Source organism: Podarcis melisellensis (assembly GCF_964234715.1).
Source record: "Podarcis melisellensis genome assembly, chromosome: 4".
Lineage (NCBI taxonomy): Eukaryota > Metazoa > Chordata > Lepidosauria > Squamata > Lacertidae > Podarcis > Podarcis melisellensis.
In genome coordinates this window covers 80225166-80249537 of record NC_138531.1, presented here as the reverse complement: position 1 = coordinate 80249537, position 24372 = coordinate 80225166, and the positions used below count along the sequence as shown (strand labels likewise).

Here is a 24372-nt window from a genome sequence, read left to right as displayed (position 1 = left end):
GTATGCAATATTTTGAGTTCTCCAGAAGTATTTATCAGGCTACATGGTAAGCAAAGCAAATTTCAGAGAGGGGAGTTAGCTGATGGTTTGCCAATTTCAGTGGTGCTTACATAGCATTTAGCTCACATTACAGAGCATACTGTCTAGATTTGTGTGATGCATCTCTCTTACTGTACTCCCCTTGCACTCTACCCTCCCTCCACCAGTCTGTCTGAATATGAAAGCCGATCAAAGCCCATATGCTAGGGTTTAACAGCTAAATGAAGTGAGAAAAACCTTCAATTAGCTGAACATGATTTCATCTCAGAAGGCAAAATATTTCTTTCCTCGAGCTTAAAACTAGCAAAAGCTAATTCAACATACATTATGCATTACAATTAAACTTTAGACGAACATTACTATCAGCAAAATGAATTGGGGAAAAATAATTGAATCAGTAAAACTAATAAGGGGGGATGGGGAAAACTAACATTAATACAGTCAATTGACTTAGTTGATATACGTCCTGAGCTGAGCCCATAGAAAGAGGAATGAATGGCTTCCCTTTAATTTATTTGTGATCCTCAGTTCAAAAGTGCAGATGGAGTGTAGGAAACTTAGAAGGCAAAGGGTGGGCAAGCAGGGCTGATGAGGGACTCCATCCGTGGTAAAAGAAAAAGAAAAAAATGTTCCATCCCTCCCACAAACTTCTGAAATTGCTGTTGGGCAAGGGAAATCACAAGGGACGCTGGTGGCGCTGTGGATTAAACCACAGAGCCTAGGACTTGCCAATCAGAAGTCGGCGGTTCGAATCCCCGCGATGGGGTGAGCTCCCACTGTTCGGTCCCTGCGCCTGCCAACCTAGTAGTTCGAAAGCACGTCAAAGTGCAAGTAGATAAATAGGTACCCCTCCAGCGGGAAGGTAAACAGCATTTCCGTGCGCAGCTCTAGTTCACCAGAAGCGGCTTAGTCATGCTGGCCACATGACCCGGAAGCTGTACGCCGGCTCCCTCGGCCTATAGAGCGAGATGAGCACCGCAACCCCAGAGTCGGTCACGACTGGACCTAATGGTCAGGCGTCCCTTTACCTTTACCTTTAAGGGAAATCACTAATATCAAAGAAGAGGAGGATACTGTTGGATCTTGAAGTTCAAGTTGCTAAAGGCATGTAAGAGCAATAACAATCACCATAGAATTGTAGAGTTGGAAGGGACCCTGAGGGTCATCACGTCCAATACCCTGCAATGCAGGAATCCCGACTAAAACATCCAAGACAGATGGCCATCCAACCTCTGCTCAGAAACCTCCAATGAAGGAGAATCCACAACCTCCCACTTTAATTTGTTGCCTCAACACAAGCCGAGGGAACAAATTACAGATAATGGGATATAACACCCCCTACTTTAAATTAATTAGAATTTGTTTAAATGATGACTTTCTGAAGCACACAACTTAAAAAAAAAATATTAAGGATTTTCTTGTTCTGAAGCAACACAACTTTTTAAGTTCAATCCAAGCTATTAGCACCAGTAAGACTGGGGGAGAAAGAGTTGTCCATCCATCCTCACCCCTTGACCCGCTTGTTTTGTTTTTTAATTTTCATTGCATGGGCTCATGTTCATGAGGGCTAAGTTTGACAGCCTGAACAGTGTGCTGACACATGCCAGGTGTTTTTTGTCTGCAAATATTTAACCAGATGCAGGCTCTAATTCAGCTTCCCTGTCTCCTAGCATCTGTGCACTGAGCCATCTGCTTTCATGCAAAGGGGTTGTTGTTGTTGTTGTTGTTGTGTGAACTGTCACAGCTAATAGAGTCAAGCAAAAATTCAGACAGATTTCTAAAAGTTTACTAATTAAACTCTGGATTCATCTTGAAAAGTAGTTGAAATTCAAGTAAAACAAAACAAAAAAGATCAAATCCTTATTACTACTTCAATAATCATCATCAAATCGCATGTTTGTAAAAGAGGAGCATTTCACAACTTGGGAAGAAGGAAATTAGGAGTTTTAAATAGAGACTAGGACTCCAAATAAGCAACAGAATACGCCTTTTGAATAATCAATATTATCCTATCTTAATATTGAAATATGATTTTAATAATCATATTTCAGTCAACACCATTCATAAGTGCATTTTAATCTAAGACCTGCTCTCTATGTGTGTTTTTAAAACTGGTTACTAACTAGGTTTTAAAAGTTCCTGATTTCAGGATTACAACCATTTTATCAAGAAATTGATTATTTATATTATACGTTGTAGTGAGAACGCAAGAGAAAACAGAAACCCACACTCATTGCTGTGGGTTCTCTGATGCTATGTATTTGATTAATTTAATTCTAAAAGAATTAAAGTAGCTTTGAAAACACACACACACACACACACAAAATGAAAAAAGTCCTGTATTTTTCTTTTGTACTGTTGAATTAATGAAAATTGTACTAATGTTTTCTTCTTTTCTTTCTGTTCTTTTATTTCATGTAGTATGTTTTTGTATTAGCAATGTAAAAGGTTAAAAAAAAGTTCCTGATTTCTAATTGCTATGATCAGACTCCAGGGGAAGATACAGATGAACAATATTTCTTGCACAACAGAAAACCATTTTCATTACCACAGAGAGCATCACAGTATTTATACACTAAACAATCTACTAAATCTCTTTCATCCCATTTACTCTCCACCTGTCTCTCAGACTGAACAGCCATACTTGTAAGTAACACATAGAGTAATTAGGTAGCATACTAGAATTCAAATGGTTTAACACATTTGCTCTAGGAAGCTTGCCTTTCCTTGGCAATCAGAGCATGTTTAATCAGGGGAAGAGGAGAGCAAAACATATGCTAGATTAAGTAAATAAGAGGGAGATGTATTTGTGCTGAACAAATATTTGCTTTGAATCTCTGGGTAGCAACTGCATCATTTACCATGTTATGTGTTCTAAATAAACTAGGGGAATGCCTGTTGATATGATGAGTCAGGTTTGGAGGAAGGGCATGTATATGGCAGCAAGCATACTGTTGAACAGAACACAGAGATCTTACATTCCTCACTGGGCCCTTGCTACTAGTCACTAGTAACTTGTCACTTCTCACTTTGTTACTTGAAAATAAATAAACAACTATCGGACTTTTAGAAGACATCTGAAGGCAGCCCAATTAAGGAAAGCTTTTAATATCTGATGAATCTTTGTGTTTTAATATTCTGCTGGAAGCTGCCCAAAGTGGCTGGGGAAACCCAACCAGATGGGCGGGGTATAAATAATAAATTATTATTATTATAATATTATTATTATTATTATTATTATTATTATTATTATTATTATTACTTTTAGTTTTGGCTACAGGACTCTGAGACCTCTCACACCTCCTTCCCAAAGCAAGAGCTTACTAGGCTTTGGAAAGGAGGCAGGAAGGCAACCCCTTGGCTTGGCACCCTGTGCAGGGAAACTGGTCACGCTGCCCCTAAATCCACCTTTGGGACCAGTGATGGGTGGGGCTTTGGGAGAGTCCGAGGACTGGACAGAGGTGCCTGGAAGGCTACATTTGGTTTCAAGGCCGGAGGTTTGCCACCCTTGAATTAGCATGCACAATCTTTCTGAAGGTGTGCATGGCAGGTGAGATAAAAAAGGGAAGCCCTGTGAAATCCAATCTTTATCTGCAATTGAGGTTACCTATATTTGAAATATAATCAAATATTGAGTGAAATCATTCACTACTAAAATGTATGTTTGTGTGGCAGATAAATTCTGAACAATATGATATTCATTCTTCCAAACAGGAAGCTTTTTTAAAGAAAAAACTCATTGTAGGCTATACAATTTACAATTGACACATTTGAAGCTGGGGTGCGGTGGGAGAAACCTGTCAGAGAGCCAGAATTTAGCAATTAGCACTGAAAGAAAGTTTTTAATAGCTTGGAACAAAGGTCTTGTGTCACAACATAGCTCTACAGCCTGGTGCAGCAGAAAGTGACTTTAAGGATGCAAAACAAAATCCCCTCTTTTAATGGCTGGCTCACTAAAAGAGGCATTGGTGTATATTTGTCTTGCTTAAGAAGTACTGATGTAAAGAGGCACCCAATGGTGAACTGATCAGCCATGACAGTAAAACCCAAGCTAATGAAAAATACTTCCCAATGTTACTGCAGAACTTTAATAGTGTAGTCGGAAGTAAACCCCATTGTGTCCACTGATGCTTACTTTCCAGTAACTGTATTTAGGGCTGCAGCCTTAAAGGACGTCTCTTTGGAAATTGTTGGTAATTTACTTACAGCTTGCAATGTAATGTAAGAACATAAGACGAGGTTGCTGGATCAAGCCACTGGCCCATCTAGCCAAGCATCCTGTTCTCACACTGGTCACCAGATGCTTGTAGGAAGTCTGCAAGCAGGGCATGAGTGCAACAGCACTCTGCCCATCTGCAGTTCCCCACAACTGGTATTCCGAGGCATAAAAGGGCATTTCTGACCTTGAGAAAAAGTTGGAACCTTCAGCTAGGAGCATAAGTATTTCACAGTGGGGCACCAAGATTGGCGCTTAAAACAGGATATGAATACACACCATTCTGCTAGTGGAGCATGGTGGGAAGAACCTTGGGACTATGGGCAGTTGGCATTTTGGAGTGGAATTCAGCCACAAATTCAGGTTGTGCAGTTATAGCCGATTGACAGGTCTTGCACAACAAATCCACTTCCCACAAAAGATCAGACCTTTTGAAGTAAAGAAAATGACGGGAAAATTTACTGGGAAGTGTGGGATATAAATATTAGCAGTGACCATTTGTCTGTCTGCCTGCCTCTGCTTTCTACCACCAAGGCAAGTAGCTAGGCCTGCAACACAGAAACAGCACAAGGCCTCGAACTTTGACAGTTACACTCTGACATCAACAGAGGCCATGAAAATCTTTTTCAAAGCATGAAATTTAGACAGCCCTATACACAGCATTTCTCCACAGATAGGTTTGTAGTTTCCTCTGTGTGTAGTAAAATGACACCCATCCCATTCAGAGGGATTGTTTTCTGTTGCTTCTTGTCCTCCCAAAGGCACCCGTGCTGCTACCTTGAGTGAGCGAACAGCAAAATGAGGGATCAGGTGAATGAGTGGACAAGTCAGTAGCTTCAGAGCTAGTGCTGGGCTATTTGGCACCCATGGGGAGGCTAACCACTTGCACCAATAATGTTCTTCTTGCAACCCTGGGGATAACACTTGTTTTGACACAACAGCCATGTACCTCCCTGCAAACAAATCAGGCGAATGCTCAATGAACAGGTTGAATGGAAGTGCCCTTATACTAGGCGTACTCAGTTCAAATCCACAAAGCTTACTTGGTGATCCCTGTAAGGTAGCTTAGTATAAGATTTATGCCAGTTGCTTGCCTCTCAAAACGAACCTACTTCAAAGATAGGGCTGTTGTGAAGATAACATTGTGAAGGAACCAACTCCTAGGGGCTGTTGGGGCTTCGGCCCCCACAATAAAATATTTGAGGGGGCTGTGCCTGTGCGAAGTTGATGGGCATTCCCATTCAAATGGTGTGTGTGCACTGTATCATGTGATTAATTATGTGGGGCAGGACTTACCTGCGCCCCCATAATATTTTATTCAGATTGGTACCCCTGACACCAATAGCCTGGGAATTGGGTTCCACTATTACCAGGAGCACAAATCCATAGTGTTCACTTACCAGGATATGCTGCCTATGGCTTTCTTAGTCCGTGTGATTCTGCATCACAGCTGCACAAGAGAAAAAGCAGATACTGGGCACAGAAGATAGCAGTCTGTGGTCAGTTTTTCAGTTTGCTTTGTATAGGGTACGATGTAAATACCATGCTACTACACTTTTGGGATATTAGTAATGTTCATTAAATATATAGAGATCAGCTGGAGATTAATCTATTAAAACAGTTAGCAACATTGCCAGTGAAAAGGAATGCCACACAGCTGTGGCACCAAGGGGGGGTGGAGTTAACCTTAAAGAGCAACAAACACAGGGCCCCTCCAGAGGACCTTTATTATTCAGCATCCATCCTGATTTGCTTGCACAATGCTTATGCGGTGGTTACACTATGTTTGGTACTTATTGAGCATCCATTCCAATTTATTCAGCAAAGAACATTCATCTTGTATTCACCTTGATTTGCTTATAGGAGTTTACACATCTTCGCATTAATCATTCATCCTATGCTTTTCATTCCATTTACCTATCACTTTCCAAACCGCAAAATGTCTGGTTATTTATGGAATGGGAAACAATGGTGGCAGAGGAAGGACACCAAGAACAAAGGGATGTTTCTGACCAAACCACACAGCTCAACATCCAGGGGCAACAAAGTGCAACAGAAGAATAGTTTTTGTATTACCAACGGTACCCTTCCTTGGTTCCCAGGCTTAAACACAACTGTGAAACTTGAACTTTGCTGCTACAGAGATGCAGGATAAACAATGCCCCATAAATAACAAGGGGAGGGGACCACTATGGGAATGAGCAGATCTGTCAGTTTTGGTTTCTCGCAGTTTCTCTTTCTCATTTTGCCAACCTTAAGTTTCATTTTCCATACTATCACATCAGTTAGCATTTTTTTATGTCCTCATGAATATTTATCAGCACTTTACTGCAAATTTCTTCTAATATGCATTTTTCTGTTCTATTTTGCCTCATATAAACAATTTTGCAAAGGAACATGCCCTAATATGAAGCATTTTTGTATGCTATTTTCAGCTGTACATAATGCATTTTCAGCACACTTTAGTATATGCATTTTTGTACATATTAGTTAGATGGAGAAATGCATCGCAAAATCTGGAGAAGTGTGAATTTTGAAGGGTGGTTATGTTTCAGCTTGCACCTTGTTGCGAAAAGTGTAAATTACCCCCGTATTTTTCGCTCTATAAGACGCACCAGACCACAAGACGCACCTAGTTTTTGGAGGAGGAAAACAAGAAAAAAAATATTCTGAATCTCAGAAGCCAAAACAGCAAGAGGGATCGCTGCGCAGTGAAAGCAGCAATCCCTCTTGCTGTTCTGGCTTCTGGGATAGCTGCGCAGCCTGCATTCGCACCTTAAGACGCACACACATTTCCCCTTACTTTTTAGGAGGGAAAAAGTGAGTCTTATAGAGCAAAAAATATGGTAGGTAGGCTCATCTAGAAAACAAGTCTCCTTCACACAGAATGGTCACTTTACAGAGGATGGTACTCTGTTTAAAGGGCTCTGTCCAGTCCAAATCCCATTTAAAGTTAAAGAACCACAATTTTAAGCTGGACAGCAGTCTGTGCAGGCACACAACCACCAGGAAAGCTCTGTATTACATTCTATTTAAACTAAAGTAATTATTTCTAAATTAGCACCTACAGACATAAATGAATACAAGCTGGTTGTTGTTGTTTTGCAAATCTGCCCCTTCCTTTGCCCTCTCTTTTTTTGATGGTTAATGGTCCCCCTTACAACCTGAAGAATTAAAAACCAATCCCTCTTTGTATTCTTAAAAAAAATAAAAAATAAAGCACACACAGAAAGAGACACTGGGATTATTCTCTTTTTCATTTAACTAGGTCCTGAAAATCAGTTGAAGATTTTGTTTTCCTGAAAATCATTTTGTTTTCCTGAAAATCATTTTGTTTTCCTGAAAATCAGTTGAAGATTTGTTTCCCATTGCACAATAAGATTTCTTACCTTATGGCTACTGATGTTTGTAATGGGTTGTGTCGCTTTCCATCAAAACTGCTTCAAGGTGCTTTTTGTTTTGCAGAGATGGAAGGCGCCAACGTTTTGATTACTTTGTAATGTAAAAAGCACAGAAGAGCAGGTGCTTTGGACTAGCTGGCCTGTGGACATGATAATTAGACATCCCTTTGGCAGCCTAACCCCCTGCACGCCACACAAACAGGCCTCAGCAGGGTTCAAGTAAATTAAAAGCATTCACCAGGCCTTTTCATATATAAATAAATTTTATATATTTCTTCTAAACATTATCCTCTTCCTTTGGGCATTGAATCATTACAATGCAAGATATCTGAGGACAAAGATCTATTCTATTTCCCTTTAATATATATATTGCAGGAGTTGGTCTAGATGACCCTTGGGGTGCCTTTCAACTCTACAATTCTATGTGTATATATTTATTAGCACTGTTACACTGATTTTTTATTTTTTGCTATTGTATGTTTTTCTCATGGCTTTTGCTAATTTTGTGCTGCTTTTATATAATGATTCTTTTACTTTTATTATTGTATTTGTATTATATATTTTTCATGTGTGAGATGCCCAGAGGTGACAGATGATTGGGCAGGATAAACATGTTGAAATAAAATAAAACAAACAGGATTCAACAGGGTGGAACGTGAGACTACTGCAGAAGGGCATAAACTGGCAGAAGCCTAAGCAAAATGTAGTCAAAAAAATTGTCACTCAAGCTTTTGTGTGGTTTGTTGTGCAAATGTGGAGCTGGAAGATAATGTCTATTCCATTCAGCCCATGTTTACTCTCTGAGATGGCTCCCATCCCAAGTGCATGTGTATGGATTTGGGCTGCTAATGTTTCCCACTGAATCCTCACCTCACAGCCTGTGGTCTGAGCTTAATTGGTTCATGAGTTAACTCTCTGATCACAGAGCAGCATTGGACTTGTAGTGAATCAATCTATGTTCCTACATAGGAACGTAGGGAGCTGTCTTATATCAGCTGTCAGCCCATTGGTCCATTGTATACAATGAGTAGCAGCAGGTCTCCAGGGCTTCATACAAGGGTCTCTCCCAGTCGTACCTGGAGTCTGAAGCTGAGACAGTCTGTGTGCAAAGTAGATGCTCCACCACCAAGCTATGACCCCTTTTCCAATAGTCCATACCTCAGAACATGGCCCATCTAGTCCAGCATCCTGTTCTCACAGGGGCCAACCAGATATGTACCTGTGGGAAACCAGCAAAGAGGACCTGAGCATAAGAGCATTCTCCCCTCCTGCCATTTCCAGCAACTGGTATTCAGAAGCATTGGTACCTCTGACCTAGTGACAAGTGCATATGATTGTGGTGGCTGCCTGAAATCTGTTAGTGTTTGAGAGAGGGACTTCCCATCTGTGACCGCTTGTTTCTATACAACTGTACAACTACAGCTCATGTGCCACAAAATCCTTGTTTGTGGCAACATTATGCAAAGCAGCTAGCACTTATGGCATTTCAAGAAGCCACAAGTCCTAAATGTCAGGCCCTATCCACAATACCAAGATTTACGTTCTTCCTAAAATTGTGCTAAAATGAGTGGTTCTCAACCTGTGGGTCCTCAGATGTTGTTGGACTACAGCTCCCATCATCCCTGAGCTCTGGTCTTGCTAGCTAGGGGTGATGGGAGATGTAGTTCAACAACATCTAGGGACCCACAGGTTGAGAAAGGCTGTGCATAAATGCTTATAACAGTAACTTCTTTTCAAACACACACACCCCAAACTGTTTCCGGTATCAAGCACGTTTTCTAAAACAAAATACCAAATTACTAAATAGAGGTAATATAAAATTTAGCAGGTAACCCTGCCCCACAAACTTTTTTGCACTGCCAGGAAAATCAGCAAGTAGAGAGACTGTCCCTCGCCCCTTCTTCCTCTATCAGAAAAATCTGGCTACATGATCAACCATAGTGGGTTCGCACTGGAGCATAGAGCTTTGAAGACTTAGAAGAGCAAACACTACACAATATCCTTGGAACAATATTGTCACCCAAGCAGAGAGAGGCAATTGCCCCAGATGCCTGGGGGCAGCACTGAAGAGCCCACCCAGCCATATCTCCTTTCCATTAGAGATCAGAGCTGTGTGGCCTGTCATGCTAGCCTCCTGCCCTCAGGTGCACTAAAAGCCACTTAGGTCACATCTACACCATGCATTTCACACACATTTAAAACACATGGCTTCCCCCGCCCCCAGAGAATCCTGGGAACTCCAGTTTGTTAAGGATGCTGGGAATTATAGCTCTGCCATAGGTAAAACTGCAGCTTCCAAGATTCTTCAGGAAAAAGTCATGTACTTTAAACATTTGGTATGGATGCTTCTCATATTCCGTGGCCGAAGCAACATTCAATCACCAGTCCAATCAGTTTCTGCACACATGACATGGTTTGCTCCTGCCTCAGGCAGAACAATGTTTTGGGCAAGCCCTGACAAATCCATGGTATGGTTCACTGGGAGAGCCCTGACGATGCCCATGTACATTTGACAGGAAGGCCAGCAGAGGACAGGATTGCTGGATGCAGGGCAAGCATGCACAGTCCCACTCTCTCAAACATTGTTTGAGAAGCCTAGGACATCTTCTGAGCAGGACCCAGATTCTGCCATCGTACTGCCTAGGAGCAGAAGCGGGTATATCAGGCACAGAGCCTGGCATAGTATTTGCAAGATTGCAAATGGTCCATGGAGACTGGATTAGAAGGAACAAGCTTTGCTTACCAGTGGGCTGCTTGCAAACGACATATTGCACAAAAACGAGTGGCCAGATCTCTTCCATGATGACTCTGTGACTCTTCTTAGCTTCCTTTTCCCGCTGGTTTCAACCTTAGCTGATCCCACCCCCTCATTCAACCATTTCTAAATCACTTCAGCTCCTGCTCACATTACACACAGTATGGCCACCCCTGTGTCAGGTTTTGTGGGCTTTTCATTTTTGAAACCTGCCGATTAAACAGCAGAGTCCCCTAAACACAATGCCAATGGCTTCTAAGGAAGGCAGGGGCATGCAAGGGAAAAAATGGTTCCCCATCTTCTTCCCTAATTAGTTAAGCTGGAAGATTGAGCTGAAGGCCGAAAAAATACGACTTGTAAACTAACAAAGCCAAACAGCTCTTTAGGACCCTCACAGCCTATTAACAGCTCTGTGGTGATATCCCTTGAAGAGGTTGGTTGCGTTTTGGAGGGAAATTCTCTTAACATTTCCTAAAGGTTTTTGAGAAGTTTTTGAGAGAACCGTCTTTTGGTTGTGCCCGTTTGGGAACCTGACAGAAAGTTAACTGAGTAAAGTTTGAGGCCCAGGCCATTTCAAAGGCCTCCGTTGCCACAGCAACCAGCCCCTTCCCCCACCCAGCACCACCAGGGCTCCTTGCCATGTGAGCTTTGCTTTTAACGGCTTGGAGGGGTGCTCAAGTCACCCACCAGCACAGCTCACAGTCCTTTGTACACACTGTCTGTCACTGGTCTGGTCAATTTCTTGCATCACCAAGGCTTCTTGTGCCATTGCATGCAAATGATGCCTCTTGGGAGAAGAAAGTACTCCTAAAGGGGACACCCATTACAAAACTAGCATCCTGAAAAGTCGAAAAGGCATACCTACCTCTGGCAGGATCCTTCATGCTACAAAGCTGATGATGAGCCTTAAAGCGACAGGGAGGAAAAGAGACGGACCTCTGCAAGAGGCAAGGCAAATCCACAGAACACAACAGGGATGGGCTACTAGTTTGCCTCTCCTACTTTTTGAAATCTGCATCCTCTGAGTGTTGCACAAAAACCTCAGGAAGGACCTGGTCCCCCCGCCCTCCAAAGCAGATTCTGGTGGGAGTGCCCCAAAACCAGATTCAAACTTGCTGGCCTAGCACACTCTAAAGCCAACGCCATTAACTACAGAATTTAGAAAAGAGAAACAGAAGCAAACTGAAATCCTGATTCCCCTCCCCTTTTCTCTTGCCCTTCCTATTCTGAGCCAATACCAATGCATTGAAAAGGTGGAGCTTGCCTTTTATTCCCATTAATCCCCTAACAATAAGAAATCAGAGAGGGGTTTAGAATTTAAAAAGATGGAGGCTTTTGAGAGACACTGTCAAGATCATGCTGAACAGAGAAAGCAAGGTCTTGGATCTCTTTATGCTAAGTAACCAACATTGGTGGCTGGCAGGAAAATAAAGCTGGCTAACTGCCTCATGTCCTCAGCTTTTACAAGTGTGAGCAATTTATCTTAATGTTCAAAGACCAAAAGATAAGCTTTCCCCGCCCCCCAACTGTGCTTGCATCATATACACAAGGGGTTGCTAATGCTGTGTCCAAATGTTGGCTCATCCCTGATGCTTCAGAGGTTGCTGGAATGCCAACTTCCTTCAACCCCAGCCACATGACCGTTGACTAACTGGAGTCACTCCACCAAAAGCCTAAAGCTCCAATGATGAGCCACTCCAGACATATACCAACATGCATATGGTGGATTGCAGTAGCAGCTCCCCTCCCTATCCAGTCTTTAAGGCTAGGATGGGAGGTCTGTAGCCTTTGATGTGACTTTGATTCCCATCAGCTCCAGCCAACAATGCCAATAGAGGGAATAGGGCTTGTAGTCCAGCAACATCTGGAGGGCACTAGGAGTAATGGTTAGAGTGCTGGACTATGACCTAGGAGACCAGGGTTTGAACCCCCACTCAGCCTTGATGGTGACCTTGGGCCAGCAACCATCTCTTAGCCTAACCTACCTCACAGGGTTGTTGTGAGGAGGAAATGGGGAGGAAGAAAAAACATATACACCACTTTGAGATCCTTGGAAAATAAAGGTGGCATATAAAGGAAAGGAAATAAATAAATATGCCATTATTTACAGATGACAGACCTTGATTAAAAATAACCATGAGAAGGGAAAGCAGGGGCTGATTGAAGTGATCAATCAGCACTGGGCACTTGGACAAGCTGGTTACTGTCTTTTCCACCATGGTGAGATATATGGTTTTCTATTTCTGATTTTATTTTTTTATTTGCTGTGCTTTTTGTTTTATTGCATATTTTAATTGGGAATGTTTTAATGCCCCAATGGAATGCTATTGTGCATTTTTATTATTGGTCAAATAGTTCTAAACAGCTTAGAAGCTATTTTGGCATATAGGGGATTCTATAAATTAATAAGAGATAAGAATTGTTTACATTAGAGTAATTGGTTGAAATGCAATTGTCATACTCAAAATTAACACTTGTTGCTTAAGTTAATTGATTTCAGTCAACTCTGAGTATGACTAATTGGGGCATCAACTATTATTTCTAAATTTGCAACTCTATATAAATTAGTAGATTCCGTGCAAATATGTGTCCCTTTTTTTTAGTGGTGTAGACAGTGCTTTTTCTCTTAAAAAATGTTTAGGGGTACTCTCATTTTCCTACTCATATTGAAATACTGCCCCTCAATGAGGACAAACTTAGATTCACAAAATGTTTAGGGGTATACGTACCCCTGCGTCCCCCCAGGAAAAAAAGCATTGGGTGTAGATAAATGCAGTTAGCAGCAACCTGGTAGAGAAGTATTAAAAGCCACAAAGCACTCTGCTAGCCAGACAGGGAAACAAGAAAGATGACTGCTTTAATATGTTTTGTATCAGCTTGACTCAATAGTAAAGGGTCCCAGAAACACTGGCTGCTGTCCATATAAAAACCGCAACCTGCTTAAGAACAACTGAACTGTAGTAAGGAGAATAAAAGCCAGGAGGTTTGTTTGAGGTCTCCTCAGACTGCACCTCCTTTATTGAGTATGTTCTGCTCTGTTCATTGTCCTCGCTTTGTTGCATCCACTCTGCTTATTCTGTTTCTCCTTGTGTGTTCCCGAAAAGAAAAAGAAAAAAAAGTGGGGGTGGAGAGAGACAATGCAGTGAATGTCTTGGAGAGAGAGGTCAAGCCTTCTTAAGCAGCTGAAGCCTGAGAGATTTTCTCTTTGATACCCAACTGGGGCACAAAAGCATCAGACTGCTCCCTCTTCCAATGACACTCCCACTGGCACTTTCACACTCTGCAAAACAAAACCAAAGAAATAAAAGGCTGTGGTGAAATAGCCAGTTGTTTAGTTTAGGGTTGGCGACTTCTAGCCTTTTTGCATCTTGAGGTTCATTTATATGCTTACACTCAACCCATGCTTCCAAGCAGTGATAAGTTCCAAGGGTGCACTAGGAATAAGGGAGAAATTTAGTGTCGTTTGCATTGTAATGAGAACCTCTGTCATTTGCAGTTTCCAAAACAATATACAAACAGATTTACCCTTCAGAAGTCATACTTCTCCAAAACCTGCAGTGCAATTCTCCACCCCCCGCCAAATGTGTACAAGAAAGCATATATGCTGAGGAAATGTGCCTAAACATTAATATATTGGTGAAAATATCATTGTATTAGGGGAAATTCTTTGCAATGTGTGCTAAAATACAGACAAATTTTCATGTGGTTTTTGGTGGGTTTTTTAAAGTCACAAACTGATGTGGAAATGTGGTGAACCAAACTTTGCAAGGCTCGGGAGGGTGGGTCAAAAAGGGTGCAACAGCCACACACCCCTCAGGTGCATGGCCTGCCATGTTCCCACAATGCATCCCTCCAGCAGCCTTGCAAAGCTGGGATCCGGGCAGGGTGCTGCCACATGGAGCCCAGCCAGTTGACAGCACTTGGGTCTGAAGCAAGTGTCCCCATGCCAGCACCCCCAGCATAGACCAACCCATGGTCCCTTCCACGAACATTGGTTCCTCCAATGCTGGGAGAGGAGCACTGGGACAGGCCTGTGGGGGGACGCCTGCCTCACACCCCCTCCAAAATCCATGCCCAGCACCATGGCCCCTTCTGACACCCCCCTTACTACACCACTGGCTGGGATTGGTGGTGAAGCGCTCTCCCCACTAACCACTACAGTTTGTGGTTGCTTTGCAGTGTTTCCCGAAGTCAAGGTTTGGTTTAGCATGTTTTGTGAACTAGCTCAATGTGGCTTAGTTCCGAAACGAGCACAGCCTTGAGAGGATGAAAAGTCACTAAATAAGAAGTTCGATTCTTCTCAGGTTAACACTGCTCCTTAAAACACAGAGTGACTTGCAGCACAGGACAGCCCTGGGGACACAACCGTTCAGTTCATCCATTGCAAAACCAACACAGGCAGCTAATTCACTGCCTACCTCTTGAAAGGGACTTGAGGCTTTGAAGCTGGCGTCACCTGTCCACAATGTTGACAGCCATTCATCTGAGCCCACGGAACCACTTTGAAGTCTTCTTATGCCTCTGTTCACAAAAAAGCCCTTGTAGAGGAAAGAGAAGGGATCACAAAACGTGTTTTCTGAGGGTGTCCACATAAATATTTAACAGCAGTGCTCATTTCTTACCCCTTTATATTTCAGTTTGCTAACCAATATCCATCCCATCATCTAGGAATAGAAGCATTTTGACAGGCTGTTGCCCCGGTTTTGTTGCTGCGGGTTGTTCTACTTAAGCTGTGTTTGTGTGTGATATTTGTTTTCAGATAGCTGGTACCGTCACTCTTTGCTAAGTAAAGTGCTATAAATACATAGAACCCTAATGAAACATTCATAAGTATATAGCTGTTTTGATAATAATACCTGTTAGGAAAGCAAGATATGGTGAAACTCTACAGGTTTTTTAAAACAACACAAATCCAGCCAGAGTTATGAAGGTGTTTGGTGATGGAACCTCATTGCTATCACTCCAGCCAGGAAATCTGTGCTGGCGTTCATTCTGGCACAACTTGTGCCACTAAGGTTCCTTGCAGTCCAAGCCTATACAGTATGTTGACTCAGAAAACCCAAGGATTTCATTTATAGAGTCCCAGTCCCTGTAGCACTGCTACCAAAGGACCTTCAAGTCAGGAGCTTGCTAAAGCAAAACATTTTGGCAGCTAAAGAAGGCAAAAGACAAACATTTCGCTTCACGACTTTAATATCTGTTATGTAAGTCACTGTAATAAATGTGTAGTTTTAGTGATTAACTACACCCTTCCATGATCTAGAGCAAACTTTTTCTCACTCTTTCCAAAAACACATTAAACTACAATATCAGACTGTCAAAACTACACAAATACAGTGATATTTTGGTTTACAGCCATAATCCATTCTGGAGGTCCGGTTGTAAACCAAAACAGGTTGCAACCCAAGGCGCGCTTGTGCCAATGGGGCCTCCCCCCCAAAAATATGGTTGTAATCCAAAAAAAATGGGTTGCAAATCCAAAAAAGGGGGGACACACTTCAGGGTTTGACATGGTTGTAATCCAAAACTGTTGTAGTCCGAAACGGTTGCAAACCAAGGTACCACAGTATACAGTAGTATGTAGAATGCACTCATCTGAACAGAGTCATATTTTACCAACAATATATACTTATATCCGTTCTTCCAAAAGTCAAGGGCATTGTTCACTCATATTTTTAAAAAAATTCTTTTTGTATTCCATCTCTCAGTATAACATCACTTAACTTGGCTAACTGTCCTATATGCCATACTTTACTTATCTTCAGACATTAAAATTTTCCCAGTTCTTAGGTATAACAAGCTTGGCAGCTGTTAGAAATCATTGCAGGATATTCTTTCATTTTAATGACAATACTTTTGAGCTCATCACATACACACCAATGCCACAGAACAGCACTCTTTCAGGGCCTTTTGGGGGCTGGGTTGGGGGGGGCTGGGTTGGGGCCCCCAACGTTTCTTTTATACTAGTGTCAATGATATCTCCACATAATGGGGTGGGAATAGTTTTGCATCAATGTTGTAGCCGTGCAGTGGACATTTCAGGTGTGGGGAAGAAGCCTTTCTGCTCCCCGACAGGGAATGCCACTAAAAAGAAAAAGAATTACAGCCTAGGTGTGCTTCAGGGCCTCAAATGCAACAAAGAAAGAATCCTCCCCCTTTGCAAGCCAAAATTTCAAAAGCATCCCAGGGTCACTCAAATTTTCTAGATATGATCACAACAGGGTAATGAATGCAGGATTTATGCTTGAACAAAGAGGCTACTCTACACATAGGAAACGTTATTATTCTGAGAAAAGGGGGTGTTTCACTTTCCATGTTTCTTTTTATGGCTTAGATCCAGCCCCATGTTATGAACCTTTCAACATTACTCCATACAAGACAATACTCCACTTGTAGAGAGATGTCCGTGTAGCTCTCCTCCTATGAATTAAGAATTTCCTCTTATTTCTCTCTCTCTCCCTTAGTGACTGAACTGCACATGGAAGCCTTATTAACAGAATGCAGCCACACCGAGCTGTCTCTGTACCAGCAGCCACTGATTTATTGTCCATACAGTTTTATTATTGACAGCAACCTTGCCCGGACCTCCTGCCCTCCAGATGTTGTTTTATTCCAGCTCCCACCATCCCTGACCACTGAACTTGCTGGCTGGGGAGTGATGGGAGCTGGAGTTCAGCAATATCTGGAAGGCACCAGGCAGAGGGAAAGCTGATCCAGACCATATTTTGCTTTGCACCTTTATTACTATCCCACTAATACCTCCATCTTATAGACATGGAGCAGGGGATAAGATACAGTTCATGGTCATATGTAAGGAATATATGGCAGAAGTAGCAGTGGTGTGTTTGGGAGGATACTTGGGCAAGATGCTCTCCATATATGTATGCTTTCAATCACTGTTTGAGCAGATTGAATAAGATGAGGGTAGGTCCGTAGACCCCATGGCTTGGAAAGTTAGTTTTAAAAAGGAACTCGTTCTAGTTCAGCATGCATCCAAAAAGGAACTAATTCCAGTTCACATTTATTTCTTTACAAAATGAACTCATTTGATTCACATTCAATTCACAGTTCAATTCAGGTTCATCCAAATGACCCTCAGACATGCCGCTGTGATGGAGTATAGATTACTGTATATCAAGAAGACCTCAAAACATACACAGAGAATGGAATGCAATGTGTCTGATTTACTTTCCAACAATGATCACTTTAAGCCTGAAGGGTCCAAGAATCTACAGCGTAAAATGCAAGAGAACTAGAAGATGAACTTGAAATTGCTCATAATGCCACCCTGAACTAATTCATTCCAAATACTGGAAGTCATACTGCCGTGCCACACTGACAATATTTCTGAGAATGCAGTGTTTCTAACACATACATCAGGTAAACAATGTGGTTTGGCTCTTAACTAGACTTCTGATAGAAGAAGCGTCCCATGAGCAAAGCTCCACTCACTGAGTGTTCCCATCAGTAAAAGGGGAGAAGGGGACGTTTACTGATTTATTCTTGTGCCAAGCAGAAAACAACAACAACAACTTTATTATTTATACCCCGCCCATCAGGGATATCCAGTAGACCAGCTTGAGGGTTAGCAATGGATATTAGCAAAAATTACCTCTCCCCTGCCTTCTGCTAGCGGGATCCTCTTCTGCATCTTGTTCCCAGCCATTAAAGGAAGGAGCCCTGCCATTCATAGCTGCCTAGTTAGGATCCAAGCCTATGTGTTCTGAGATGTGCTAGAAATAAAAGTAGCAATGAAGTACGCACAGGTGGTAGGTAGCGTGACAAAATTTGCAGAAAAAGCAAAGGAAAAGAACAGCAGCCACATTTGTTGCTCCCTAACCTCCATTTGCCTTATGGAAAAATCAGAGGACGCCCTCATAACCTTTGTTTTTCTAGCCTGGTTAAACAAAATGTGATTAGACACATCTATTCAGCAGTCCTAACCAGACTGACAAGACTCTGATGAATGAGAATGGCCTCAAGCATAGCACCCTTTCTTTTCATTGTCTGTGACTTCCCACATAAGCTGTCTTTCATGCCCTAATTCTCTATGCTGGCCCACAAGCATTTTGGGCTGGAGTATTTTGACAAGTTAATGAAATTTGTTGTGCACTGGGGTAACCTGGACCTAGCTGACACCACCCACCAAATTATACAATGCTGTCAATGTCACCCCTTTGGCAGGGTCTGATGGTCGTGCTACGTGGATGGAGTAATATTGGCCTTACACGGACATTTCACCAGTTTGATTACTTTCGTGTGACTCTTTCTGTTGGTCTTTTATTCTCGCTTTTCCCAGGACATGAATGACCTAGACCATTTAACAAATCGCATAACACAAAATAAATCTACATTGCATTTAGCAAGTTCACATCTTCATGATGACGGGAGCTGGATGATTCTGGGAGATCTTAAGAGGATGCTTGTTGTTGTTGTTGTTGTTGTTGTTGTTGTTGTTGTTGTTGTTATTTTAATTCCCCATTCCTTGTTCTGAGCAGGAGTCAACTGAACTGACAGCTGAATTTCAGAGCAATGAGACAGTGTCTTCCATTGCACATGAATGCAGGGCAGGCCGAGTGGATGATACTCCGTCACCCAACACATTACCACCCCTTGCCCAACACTACATGTCTCAGCACCACTGAAACAGATGCTGCAATGCTGCAGAGGGGGTGACAGCATGTATCATGTGAGCTGAGAAATGCAATAAATGCCTCAAGTACGTGGCCTGGGCTGGCTGTATTTCTGGCATGCCACTCATTTAGGGGCCATTTCCAATGTCACTATCTGTGATTCTTTGGAAGAAGGCAGCTAGCAAGTACAGACAGCCACTGCCTCTGGCCAGTAACAAGCAAGTACCACTGGGGCACCCCGCCCCCAGAAGGATGGGACTTACGCAGGGGGCTCAGCAGAACAGCCACTGCTGCTGCACCCTCTCTACTTGCCGCCCGAGTCAGCCACCTTTCTTCGTCTAATGATAGAGCTGGTCCTGTAAAAGGCTTCATTGGATACTGCAATACATGCAGGGTGTGTGTTGCTTTGGTTCTGCATGGGAAGAGCTTGATGTTGAGTACAGTAATTCAAATTGTGCTTACTGAGACTGATCTCTTGCATGCCCCACCTTGTCCCTGCTCAAACACAGCTCATGCTATGAAATAGGCAGGTCAAACATGATCTAAAAGAACAAAAATAGTATATTAACTGTAGGAGAATATGGGAAATGAGCTTCCACCCCCCACCAGTACCCATCAACTCTGATACAGCTTTCATCCAAAAGATGTCAGGCTTATTACCATAATATATGTTTTGTGCCCAGGAGATGAAAGTCTGGCAGGAAAAAATAAAAAACCAAACCAAACAGCTGCTAGCAAGAAAATCTTATGATCAAAATGTGTTTATTTTTTAATTTAATTTTTTATTTTAAGTCTGAATGATTCATCATGTTTTTGTAAACTCCAGATGAGCTCTTAATTCAAAGCACATGGAGATTTTAGGAGCTGAGCTATTGTGAGTTCCATGAACAGAAGCTAATCTTAGAGTTAGGAGCACTTAAGCTATGATTTAAGGGCACCTAATTGTTGGACTGTGGCCAGAATCTTTATAATATAAAATGCATCTACTTCTGCTTTCTTACTACCAAACACCCTCCCCTGGACTTTTGGATAGGGTTGCTACCAGCATTTCCTGAAAGAGGCTCTGTGACTTTGACACTTTCACGTATGCCTACCTGGACCTTAAGAGATCATCTTCTGAGGCCATTTTCAGTTCCCACCACCAAATGAGGGGTGATGGGTGGCTAGTGGAGGACTTCTCAGTGGTGGCACCTTGCTTGTGGAAGGCTTACCTTATGCCAACACTGCGGTCTTTTCAGTGCCGAGTGAAGACCTTTGTATTTTCCTAGACTTTCAGTGTGTGTGTTTAGATCATTTGTACTGATGGACCATTCCCTGATGCTGGTTTCACTCTGGTTTCATTCTGTTTCTGGTCTGGTTCTGTTTTAGATTTCCAGTTTATGTTTTATTGTTGTAACTAAAGTTTTAAATCCTTACTTGTATACTGGGTGGTATACAACAATCATTGCAAAACAAATAAAGAGACACCTGATGTAACTGGACTTCTTGACAGGATTACTAAGTGTTGACAAAAGGTTGACCACTTCAGTATTTTAGCAAGAGAAACTGTCTCTCATGTAGGTGGTCTCCTTCTCCACAGGATGCCATTCGCTGTCCATCACATGTCAAATGACAGCTACTTTGCACACAAAACAGCCAAAGCAGATGGCACATCCTATTCCCAGCACCAAGGAATGTGAGACAACAAATATCGTAGGACCACTTGCTGAATGACAGAGTACTTTTGAGCCAGCGCTGGTTAATTCCAACCATTTTCCCAAAACAGTGAATGGCAACAAGCTCATCCAATCAGATGGCACTTCTGGGATTGCAAAAGGCTGAGGGAGGTAGCCCTTCCCCTTCGCTGTTCCAGCATCTCCCTGAATTGCTTGTTTGGCAATTGCTTGTCTGAGCTCACTGCTGTTAATCTGGACATTTCTAGGCCTGCAGAAGCCTTGACTGCTGCAGCCTTGACGGATACCAGATTAACAGCTGCCACTCTTGACGCATTGTGGGAGTGAAGGCTAGCACAGCGCTTTGCTTCTTTGCATGTTGTCAGGGTCACGCCCAGCAGAGAGGACTCTCCAGAGTCGGAGGAATTGGCTGCACCTGAGTCGCCAAGAAGTAGGAGCTGGAGCAAGTGATTAGAGCAGAGGCGGGCCAGCAGGAGGCAGGGGATATCTGGCCTTGGGAGGGGTCAGAAGCCAGTCAAGTCAACTGACTCTGATGGCGAAGGATGAGTTGTGGAAGCTTGGACTGCTGTAAACCTGTTATTAAGAAATAAACCTCATCTGTTATGTACTGAAGTTCTCACCCTGAGCCAGCAGGGGGAAACTAGATAGTTTTCACTCAGGTCCACATATGCAAATAAGGAATTGAAAGTGACGTTCAGTGATTGGATAGTTACAGAAAATTGTTACAGTTGCGTTGTAGTGGAGCTCAATATAAGCAGGCTGGCTGAACCCTTCAGTTCAGTTCTGTTCTGGCCTGTACAAGAGCTGTTTGAAGAATCGCTGTGTCGTCTGATATGTTCACCCACAACTTAACATCAGCTACTTAAACTGCCAGCGTTCCGTGTCTTGTGTGGAAGAAGTGCTAAACTTGACACATGTTACGCTGAGGCAGTTTGCAGCCACCACTGTCACTGCCCCTCAGCATTGTTTAGGAGTATCTCAGGCTCCGAGGTCCCAAACATAGGTCTCATAGTCTGGCCATAATGCAGGGGTGCCAACTTGAATAAAATATTGGGGGGGGGGAGGTAAGCCCCACCCACATAAGCGAACACAAGACACAGCACACAAACCATTTGAATGACAATGCCCATCAGCTTATGGCAGGCAGTCCCCTCAAATATTTTAAGGTGGGGCAAAGGGACCTCAGCCGCTAGGAGTTGGCTCATATGGCAAAACCAGGGATGCTACTTACCAGTCAACACTGGACATTAGAGTGAAGCTGGTATACTGGGTCCATGCTTTTAATTAGTGTCAGAAATGTCAGCATCATTAGTCTTGTTCCGGACATTTCCCAATGTATCTTCGTAAACCTATACATTATTGCAATGAGCCTAACATTAGATTGTTTGCCAGACTTAGTTGGCTTGGCTTTGAGAGATATTGGGAAATATCAGAATGCTTTCCTTCTAAAATGCTACCAATAATGAATAGAGCTCAACATTTATTCGGAGTTTCTCATGTTTACTCTACTGTATAAAGATATGATGCCCTTCGGTGGGAATGGAAATCACATGTGCACTGGTTGGAAATTAGATACCAAACAAACAAAAACACTACGAAACTGCGTGTGCATGTGTGTCACACAGGATAACATTTCATGCAGTTTACAAAATCGACTATAACTCACAAAAGCCTATGCCCTTAAAAATAACAACTTGTTATTCTTTAAGGGGGCTAATTTGTAAGTCAACAAAGATTCTTCATTGCTTTTGCTGCAACAGACTGACCCAGGTAACCCTCTAGAAACAGATGATAACTGGCCTCTATAATTGTCTTGCAGTTTAACAAGATCTGCACAAAACAGTAGTTTAAAACACACACACTGTCTTAGAGAAAAGCCACTTACAGCTTGGGGGGACCCTTAGAAGTTGTATTTTATTACTGCCATCTTCTGGCAATAATAATAATTGCAGATTAATTAATACTATGGGGCGGGAGGGGAGCAGCAACAAGCTTAAATATAGGGCACACCCTCACGATGCTCATTTGGGAGCAGCTGCACCCATGCAGCACATATAGCCCCCCACAGGCCAAACGCAGAGAGGACTTCAGTCTGAATCCGTTCCCTGCCTGCTTAATTGATGGAGAGAACGGCAGGACCAACGTGGGCAATTTGTGCAGGGCTGGGTGCCAGCTGCTCGTTCCTGCCTTTGAATGAGCCTTTCCAGTACTTCGTATTGCAAACCAGGGACACCGGAGGCTTGTTCTAATAGCTGAAAATCCACGCAAAGCATTTTAAAATAACTTTCATCTCCACATATCTAGCAATTTGCTATATATGAGGATGGAGTGGGATTCACAACGCTTAAAGAGAGTGAGCTGTGAAATCCCTGTGAAATGTTACCTCAGCCATGAACTCGCAAAGTCGCCTTAGGCAAGCTGCCGTCTTGCAGGCTCAGCCCCCATCGGATCATATTACGGCCAGGAACAGTCAGAGGCTCCATGCCACCAAATACCAGTTGCCTGGGAACAGCAGCAGGAGGGGGCTATGGACCTCAGGCCCTGCCTCTGGACTTCCCAAAGGCATTATTATTATTATTATTATTATTATTATTATTATTATTATTATTATTAATTTTATTTCTATACTGCCCTATACCTGAAGGTCTCAGGGCGGTTCACATAAAGAATCACATACATAAAAATCAAAATACAAACGGCAACCCAATAGAACCCCCCCCCCCTAAAAAGAGCCAGCATGTTAAAAAGGGTATAGGATGTAGATCAGGTCAGGCAAAGGCCTGGTTAAAAAGGAACGTTTTTGCCTGGCGCCTAAAGGTGTATTGTGAAGGCACCAGGCGAACTTCCCTGGGGAGAGCATTCCACAAACGGGGAGCCACTGCAGAGAAGGCCCATTCTCATGTTGCCACCCTGCAGACCTCTCGAGGAGGAGGCACCAAAGAAGGGCCTCAGAAGATGATCTCAGGGTCCAAGTAGGTTCATATGGAAAGAGGCGGTCCTTGAGGCTTTATAGATCAAAACCAGCACTTTGAATTGGGCCCAGAAACTAATTTGTAGCCAGTGCAGTTGGACCAGGATCGGTGTAATATACTCAAACCGTCTTGCTCCGGTTAGCAACCTTGCTGTTGAATTCTGCACCAGCTGAAGTTTCTGAACTGTCTTTAAAGGCTGCCCTACAGTAATCTAACCTTGAGGTTACCAGAGCATAGACAACAGTAGTTAGGCTATCCCTGTCCAGATATGGGCATAGCTGGGCCACCAACTGTAGCTGACGGAAGGCACTCCAGGCCACTGAAGCCACCTGAGCCTCAAGCGACAGCAAAGGCATCCAATTGGCCACTGTGAGAAACTGGATCCTGTTTTAAATAGGCCTTTGGTTTCATCCTGCGGGGCTCTTCTCCTCTACAATACACTGTGCTACCTTCCAAGGCTGCTGCCAGGATGACTAAGATCATGTGAAGCCAGGGGTGGCTAACCTTTGTCAGCCTAAGGTTGCAGACCCTCCAAGGGACCCTATTTTCCAGGGACAGTCCCAGATTTACAGAACCTGTCCCAGTTTCTGATTTGATCCCAGAATGTCCCACTTTTCCTCCTGGGCATGGTCGGCCAATTGGTGCCAAAGAAGGATAGAACTTTCTTTATGTATGCTACAACA

General features: G+C 42.9%; 1 long non-coding RNA gene across 2 annotated transcripts in view; it reads left to right on the top strand.

Annotated features, from left to right (window-relative positions):
* Positions 1–24372, top strand: part of LOC309369003 — a 68627-nt gene that overhangs the window by 8148 nt on the left and 36107 nt on the right. For both annotated transcript variants that reach the window (XR_014167998.1, XR_014167999.1), the window contains exon 2: positions 12522–12631. This is a non-coding gene — a long non-coding RNA (uncharacterized lncRNA). The remainder of the gene's footprint in view (positions 1–12521; positions 12632–24372) is intronic.